General features: G+C 41.4%; 1 pseudogene; it reads right to left on the bottom strand.

The window, feature by feature from the left end:
• Positions 1-7822: 7822 nt before the first annotated feature.
• LOC148443048 (5S ribosomal RNA) lies at positions 7823-7941 on the bottom strand (annotated as a pseudogene).
• Between the last annotated feature and the right edge of the window lie 1187 nt (positions 7942-9128).

Here is a 9128-nt window from a genome sequence, read left to right as displayed (position 1 = left end):
CAAAACCAAAACCAGTCACGGTGGTTTGGCAAAACCAAAACTGGCCGACAAATTAGAACCAGAACCAAAACCAAAACCAGCAAAAATGGTCTGGTGTACATTTCTATTAATAATGGCAAATTATTAACAAAATATGTTTTCAGAGCTACAGGCTGCTTTAATTTTTGTTGGTATATTGGAATTAAATCAGTGTGTGGCTATGCTGGTCTGTGTAGGCTCACAGACAAAGTGATGCTTCTTCAACAACACCAGTAGCTAAACATAAATATCTTTCATAAAAGTCTGCCTTCTTCAAATATTGGCAGTGCTCAACTCACTGCCCTTAAACATACGATTAAACCATGGTACAATAATCCTAATGTTTCTTTGCCTAAATGGACTAGCATGTAATGCTACTGTTTGTGGCCTGATTTCACAGACTCATCTTTCATAAGTGGGGATTCAGGACCAGCAGTCACATCAAATGAGGACATTGTCCGAGTGGTGGCTGTGTCCAACTGTGTTCTGTGCTGGCTTTGTCATTGTGCCAAGGAGGGGCCTAGAAGCAAAACATGTAATTAATATCTGTTGTACTGTTACATCTTGTTTCTGTTGTACTTATACATCTTGCATTCATTTACCTCCATCATCAGACTAGACAGCTTCCACTTGTCTGGGGTCACTTGTGTGAGCTGGTGGTTGCTGTGGCCTGGAAGCACCTTAAAGAAAACCATTACCTCTTTTTTACATTTATTACTTCTTTTTGTTGTGTATAGGGCCAACAATGTTCAAATTAATTTACCTGCTGCCTCAGTATCTAGTGCCTCCAATTGGCTGCGTTGCCTTCTTAGTGCTTGTGGTTGCTGTGGCCTGGAAGACCGTAAAGAAAAACATTACCTCCATTACATTTGTACTTCTTTATTTTGTATGCAAGACTGTGTGCATTTATTTACCAGCCTCTTCCAAATCTGAATCCTCCTGTTGCCTGCGCTTTTTCTTTTGCTGTTTGATAGATTATTGTAATAACTACATTATTAGGTCTGTTTTGTGATTAATCACATAATTTTAATTATAATTGCTAGTTTATAAAACATTTTTAAAGCAAAGGTATTGTGTTTATTTGTTGTCCTTTATAAATGAATGTATTAGAAAACAGGCGCAATAGTATAGCTTACTGTGGATACAGGGGCGTATCTATAATGGGTGCAGGGTGTGCGCGCCCACACTGCACACCCTGCACCCATAACATTACTTACCTCTCCGGAGTCCCACGTCGGTGCGGGGGTCCGGCGCTGTAAAACGACTGGAAAATGGCTGTGGGGGCCAGTCTAGTGCCCAGAGTTTATAACTCCGGCGCTGGCCGAGCACAGCTCAGTGCCCTGCCGGCTGCCGGGCGGAGAGGAGAGGGCCCGTGTTGGAGACTGCACATGGGCCCCTTCCTCTCTAGAAATGCCCGTGTTTGGATAACATTATAAATGTCAACACATGAATGTATGCTTTGTAGAGTTTCAAAAGTACACAGCCAATTAATACCTTGAAAATATCCTGCACAACACAAGCAGAGAATCTTGACATTAGTCAGAAATCCTTACAAAATGCAATATGTATAATAATTGTATCTTTAGCTGCTGCAGAACAACACATCGCAGCATGGCTGGACCAAATTTACTCATGCTTTCACTAAAAAACTAGGGTATGCCATGGTGGGATGTATAGGCAGAAAGGAGGGTCTTTTGATTGACAACTATAACTACATGTGTTTGACTAAGGAATTTACAGACATACAAAAACTGGTATAAAAAAGTGTCAAAAATAATTTATGAAAAATGTTTAACACACACAATATTGAAAACAATGGGGAAATGATCAAAGAAACCTGTACATAGATATTACAATGAAACAAGCAACACGATTATCGACAAACTCTCTTGAATGTCTAAAATAAATTTTTTAAAAACTACACAATGACATCACACCTTTAAAAGCCATTTTATAATGAAAACTACTAGACCATACATGTGTGTAAGGGAAAATAAAAAGTCAAACATTAAATCTGGAAAGCATTGTCTAAGGTAGTAACCAACGTAAGCAATGCATACTCCAACACAAAATAAGCGCAAAGGTTGAGATGTAAATAAACAACATTGGAACATACATTACAAGATAATGGTGCAAACAGAAATCCAAGTGTGCATTGAAAGCTAACCCCAAAAAAGCAAAACAAACACTTTACAATACTTTTGCATTAATTAATTCTTACATAACTACAAATGAGGACCCCCCACATATTAAATATACACATGGCCACTTACCAGGGCATCTGGGGTTATCGGTATCCCAGACATTCAGATGGCTGACAACCTCAAGTTGGATCATGGGCTTGACTGCTTTCTCATAATCCAGGTAGTCAGCCTGGTATGGTGACCCTCTGCCTGTTGTACTTGTTGCCTTGGCCTCCGACGGCATCTTGATTTTCACACATTTAATGTCGGAAAACCTCGTTTTGCAAGTATGCAAAGTCTGGCAAATGCTCGCCTCTGTGTTGACCGCACTCACAACCGACACCCAGATGGCATTCCTGTGACGGGTCAATGTGCTGGCAGCCTTACTTCCATACAGCAGGTGGTGGGATTTTATGACCTCCTTAATAAGAGCCATGTTCTCCTCCGAAGTAAACTTAACATAGCACCCTGTCTTTGTCTTGCCCCTCTGCCTGGGTGAATCTTCACTGCTACCTGAACTGCTCACTAGGGCCTCTTGAGCAGCAACCTCTCCACCTCACTCTCTCCCTGTCTCTCCTCTGCCCTGAACATATTCCTGTCACCTTACCTATACAAACACAAAACACAAAGAAAAGACAAACTTACACAAACCTCCTCTCCTTCTACCGACACACAACCACAAAAAAAGACTGACAGGACAAAAGAAAAAAAACACATTAAAAACAGAAAAATAACACACCAAGCAACAATCAAAGCCACTAGCCAAAAACTCTCCTACTCCACTAAACACACTCCTCACTGTCCCTCTTCAAACTCCTACCAACAAAACCCTCAAAGGCCTTGCTGTTTGGGGCTTTTTTTTTCAGTACATTTTTTATTGTGTAAATCACCATAAGCATCAACAATAAACAGTTCAATATGCAATACAAGTAATACAGTTGCATGGCAGCAAATGGGTATCCATGACAAAGTTTAGAAATACATTTGACCAATAGTGACAGGGGTTAAAGTGGTCCGGTACGGGTCAAAACTGCATTCTGTCACTTCTATTTGGAGATGGAACCAGTTTCGCCTCCTCCAACCCACCTAACCCCGGCACCGCAGGGAGGCTCCATTTGCCGGACGCACGCTGAGATTTTGTTACCAGCAGGCATCTGGCTCCCTCCCTGCAGTGTCAACTACAGGGGGCATTACTCAGGGGCCACTACTACTGGGGACATTACTCAGGGGCACTACTACTTGGGGCATTACTCGGGATATTACTATTGGGGGCATTACTCAGGGGCATTACTAGGGTCACTGCTACTCTGGGGGCATTACTATTGGGGGCATAACTCAGGGGGCACTACTACTGGGGACATTACTCAGGGGGCACTACTACTCTGCTCATTACTCAGGGGACATTACTATTGGGGGCACTACCACTGTGGGCACTGCATAAGGGGCACTACCACTACTCGGGGCATTGCGTAAGGGGCACCACTACAGAGGGCACTGCATAAGGGGCACTACCACTACTGTGGGCTCTGCATAAGGGGCACTACCACTGGGGGCACTGCATAAGGGGCACTACCACTACTGTGGGCACTGCAAAGGGCACTATCACTACTGTGGGCTTTGCATAAGGGACACTACCACTGTGGGCACTGCATAAGGGGCACTACCACTACTGGGGTCACTGCATAAGGGGCACCACTACTGAGAGCACTGCATAAGGGGCACCACTACAGTGGGCATTATGTGTAAGGGGCACCACTACAGCTGGCATTATATGTAAGGGGCACTACTGCTATGAGCATTGTATAAGGGCACTACTACTGTGGGCATTGTATAAGGGGCACTATTACTGTGAGCATTGTGTATAAGGGGCACAAATATGGGCATTGTGTAAAAGGGGCACTGCTGTGTGTCATACATGAATAAGAGACACTACTATGTGGTGTAATGTGAATCAAGAATGTGCTACTGTGTGGTGTAATTTGTATCGGGAATACTATTATGTGACCACGTCCCTTTCTTTTGAGACCACGACCCTTTTTCGTCCCTTTATTGACATTGCACCGAAGGGGGGCGGTGAGTTCCACCATTTCTCTAGGACCACTTTAAGCACTGATAGTGACCATCCATTTAGGGCCACAGTGAATAAAATACAGAGCCCAAAAAAAATGAGATAATACAGGAATAAACCATATGACACTAGTAATGTTGACACCCACATACAGCCAAAACAAAATAGAGATGGGTGGGGGGTTGGCGGAGCCACACAGGACAACAAGACCCAGCCTCTGGAATTTTCTTAAACTAAATGGGAGGGTAAAACCAGAGTATCCATTATGTATTGAGGGGAAGATCCCCCAAAAGTCGCCATTGCTCGTACCACATGGTCTTTTTCAAAGCATCTTCAATTCTATGTTGAAGTTCCCCAGGCAAAATGGAGATGTAACTCCCATGTGTCAAAAAATCGTGAGGTTAAACACTCTTTGTTCAGTGAGGTTTCTATTTTGAAACATCTGCTAGGAAGGAGGAGAGGCTGAAATCCATTTCTGAAAAATAACTTTTCGGGCAGCAACACTAATTGCTAAAAGCAGCTTCTTACATCCCCCTGCCGTCCTTTGTGTTTTTTGTACCATCCCAAATATAGCCCATTTCACTGTTAATCGGATATAGTTTACTAAATATCTAAGGAACATTTCCTGACTGCAAGCCAAAATTGACGTAGCAATGCGCAGGACCAGAAACAATGGAGGAAATCCGCTTGATGAGTTTGACATCATAAGCAGTTACGTGAAGAAGTGTTGCCTATGAGGTGTGAAGTAAGACCCATGAAATATATTCAAGAACATTTCTTGATATACTGCACTGCAGGTAATAGTTCACATGAACTAGGCAGAGCTTCACACGTTAGTAATGGGAAGGAGGACCGCCATTGACTGACCCCTGTGCTGACCTTGCTCATGATCTAGATATATATAATAAAACATCATCAGCAAATGCCACAAGCCGAACTTCTGCGTTACCTATCAGGATTCCCTGAAAAAAAGACGAGGTTTGTAAGATCCTAAAGAGTGGGTCGATAGCTAAATTAAATAATAAGAGCAAAAGGGGACAGCTTTGCCGTTTACCCTTATGCATGGTTATAGGAGAACCACGTGAGCCATTAACAATTAAAGAAATGGTTGGAAAGGAATAAAAATAGCGAACCAGTCGTATAAACTAGGGGTCATAGTCGCGTTTCTCAAGAACCTGAAACAGATGGGGCCAATCTATATTGTCGAATGCCTTGTGAGTGTCTAAGCGCAACAACATACAATCAGGATTCAAGAAATTAGAGGCAGCGATCACAGCCGAAAGGGCAGTTCGTATCGCCTTCACCGATTGGCGACCCCGATCAAAACCCACCTGATGATGTGTTAACAGATCCCGGAGTATACATTGGAGCCTATTAGCCATTAATTTAGAAAATATCTTAAAGTCAGTATTTGATAAATTAATGGGTCTATATGCATCCACAGAAGTCAGATCCTTGCCCGGTTTGGGAATCAGAGTCATACAGGCATTAGTAAATGAGGGATAAGAAGGTTTATCAATAAAGTGTTTACCATATAACGCAAGTAAGGTTGGAATAATTTAGCTTTGGAGTAGTTTAAAATATGCCCCAGTGTAACCATCAGGGCCGGGAGATTTATGTGGTGGTAAACTTTTTTGGGGGGGCATTTTTATATGCTTGGGCAGTATGTACATGACATGTGACTGCTTCAACCAATCCTTTTCTAGGATGATGTTCGCATTCTCATGCATGATTTTAAAACTCACTTCCATTCTGACTCGAGCGAGTTTTGGACAAAAGTGGAACGATTCCTTTCACCATCGGAAAACTAAATTTTAGAAAACTTGCTTCTTGGTATATTTGCGAAGGGGCCCGCCAGACCCCCTACAGCCGCAGCCAGTTGGTAAATGTTTGTTATTTTTTAAAACACTGTATTCCGATCCCCCCCCGGTGATGAGTGACCCCCCCGAGAATAGGAGCATCCAACGCATTTCGTCCGTATCCTGGACTTCTTCAAGGGATAGCAAAGCACCTATGGGGTATCCAGTATTTATACCCCCTCTAATGAGGACAAACAAGGAATGATAGGAATCATTTGTGACATAACTTCTGGTTTTCTGATTAGCATAAGCTTATTAAAGAGTCATAGTTGGTCTATTTTAATTGAACTATTCTCTTATTAATCGCACTGTTAGTATACATCATCATATTTCTAAAAATATATGTCATTTTGGATCTTAGGTATTTAATAGATCCAATGTTTCTCAGTTTGTGGTGTGTCGCATCACTTCCGCCCTTAAGTCTCGCGGCATTTCCGCCCTTTTCTTAATGTACAGTATGCTCTGTTCCTTTCAATGGGTTGCCTCCATCTTGCGTCACTTCCGCCCGCATCATCTCAATTGATATTCAGCGCTATGCCCCATCCTTGGCTGTCCGTGATAGGCTGATCGATCTGCTTCCTCCATTCAATCCCCCGGTCACGTGTTCATGCCTCCTCTTTCCTGGTGGCTCCCCATAGCTGCTGGCATCCATCTTAGTGCTCTCACTGGTGTCTCCACCCGTGGCCATCTTGCTACTCCTGGCAATCGCTATCTCCACGGCCATCGCTGGCAGCATCCATCTTAGTGCTCTCAATTGTGTCGCCACCCATGGCCATCTTGCTACTCCTGGCAATCGCCATCTTCCTACTCCTTTCTATCTGTTATTAAATGCTTAGATCCTGGAAGTAGCAATCTGTTAAGTGTTTCCTATATGGCATAATGGAAACAATATTAGTGTCAACATGTAGCTCATATATTAAGCACATCCAAAAATAATTTAGGCATATCCAAAAATAAATTATTAAAAATTGTTCTTCACACCAGATCTGTACTTAAATATAATTTTTCCATATTGATAAGTATAAGACAAATGTTGTATGTTAATAGTTATTATAAGTCACATCTATATGATATAATATATGTATGTGGGTATTCCTAAAATTTGATAATAGGGAATTTTTTCCTTTTTTTCTTCCATTAGTCTTTCTCAATATATATATATATATATATATATATATACAATACACTGCACCGGCACTCCTGCACTCCATGTCATAGGGCATATAGCCCAAACTTGCTCCGGTGCCCTCCAAGGGGGACAGCACCCCCAAAATGTACTAACTACAAAAATCAGGTGGCACTCGGAGTCTTCATAAATAGAATACCCTCACCAGAGGGATTTATTGGTCGACGTTTCGAGGTGTACTTCACCCCTTCCTCAGGACAACATAATAAGAATTATGGGGTGAAGGGGTGAAGTACACCTCGAAACATCGACCAATAAATCCCTCTGGTGAGGGTATTCTATTTATGAAGACTCCGAGTGCCGCCTGATTTTTGTGGTTTATATATATATATGTATATATATATATATATATATATATATAGTCATTCCAAATGTATATATAGTCATTTCAAAAACTTCTTCTTTGCCACGTGGTTCTAGTGATTCTTTCATGGGCTTTCAGGTGTAGATCAAAGATTGCTTCATTGGTCACTTGTCCTGAGGGAATAATACCTGTATGTCCCATGGGAAACTACCGTACCTGGTCTTCCCTAGAGGTCTCCCATCCAAGTACTAACCAAGCCCAATGGTGCTTAGCTTCCAAGATCAGACGAGATTGGGCGCTCCAACACAGGTATGACAGTAGATATTATTGGGACATACTATATACCCTCCTGACCTGTTTTCTCCATCTCAATCTTCTTATAGGAAGGGAGCTATTTCATAGTTATCATTCAATCCTCTAGGGGTCATAGTGTCCAGTTCAAAGATCCAATACATCTCCCGTTTGGATAATTTGTTTGCAAGGTCTCCTCCTCTGTCTCCCAATTCCACATGTTCTATTGCTTAGAATGTCATTTCATTCGGATCTGAATTATGATATAAATTGAAATGCCTTGACACCATATGCGTATATTTTTAATGTTCCGTATATGCTCCTGTATGCGAAGTTTCAGTGGTCATTTCGTCTTGCCCACATATTTTGTTCCACATGAACATTCCAAGAGGTAAATCACTGAAGTTGAATTACAGTTGAGATGCTGTTTAATTTTATATTCCTTACTATCCGCAGAATTCTTAAAGCTCTTTCTCTGTCGGTGCAGGTATTTACATGCGTTGCATATACCACATTTATAGCTCCCCGGACAACTGTGAAGGATGCTGGGTTTTAAGGTGTTGGTATCCCTTAGCATACTAGGTGCTAGGGCATCTTTAAGGTTCCTTGATTTTCTGAACACTATGGGGGGTCTGGGTGGTAAGATTTCCTTCAAAACTGGATCCATTAAAAGGATTTTCCAAAGTTTATTGAGCGAATGCTTGATGTCTTTCTCCTGTGCATTGTATGTTGTTATGAAAGGGGTGATGTTTTTCTCTTTCTTTTTCTTCTACACTCTTGTAATCCAAAAGTGTATTTCTCTCCATGGTATTCATTTTCTCTTTTGCTTCCAAGAGAACCTTAAGAGGATATTCTTTTTCTAAGAATCTATTTGTATACAACTGGATTTGTTCATCACGTTTGTGCCTCACTACACTTTCGTTTTATCCTGTGAAATTGTGAGTATGGTATGTTCTCCTTCCATCTTTTTAGATGTCCACTTTTAAAATGTAGATAGCTGTTGGTATCTACTTGTTTTATAAAATTTTTGGTAATGATTTTATTTCCTTCTCCACATAGAATCAAATCCAGAAATTCAATGGTACTCTTGTTTATATTAGACGTGAATTTCAAATTCATGTTGTTATCTGTAATGTGATCTCAAAACAACTTAAAATCCTCTTCCAACCCTTCCCATATTATCAGGATATCATCTATGTATCGCTTAAAAAACTTGATA

Source organism: Taudactylus pleione, unplaced genomic scaffold (genome assembly GCF_031769625.1).
Source record: "Taudactylus pleione unplaced genomic scaffold, aTauple2 ptg001339l, whole genome shotgun sequence".
NCBI classification, from domain to species: Eukaryota; Metazoa; Chordata; class Amphibia; order Anura; family Myobatrachidae; genus Taudactylus; species Taudactylus pleione.
Note: the sequence above shows the minus strand (reverse complement) of the source record. Positions and strands in the feature narration are given on the sequence as shown.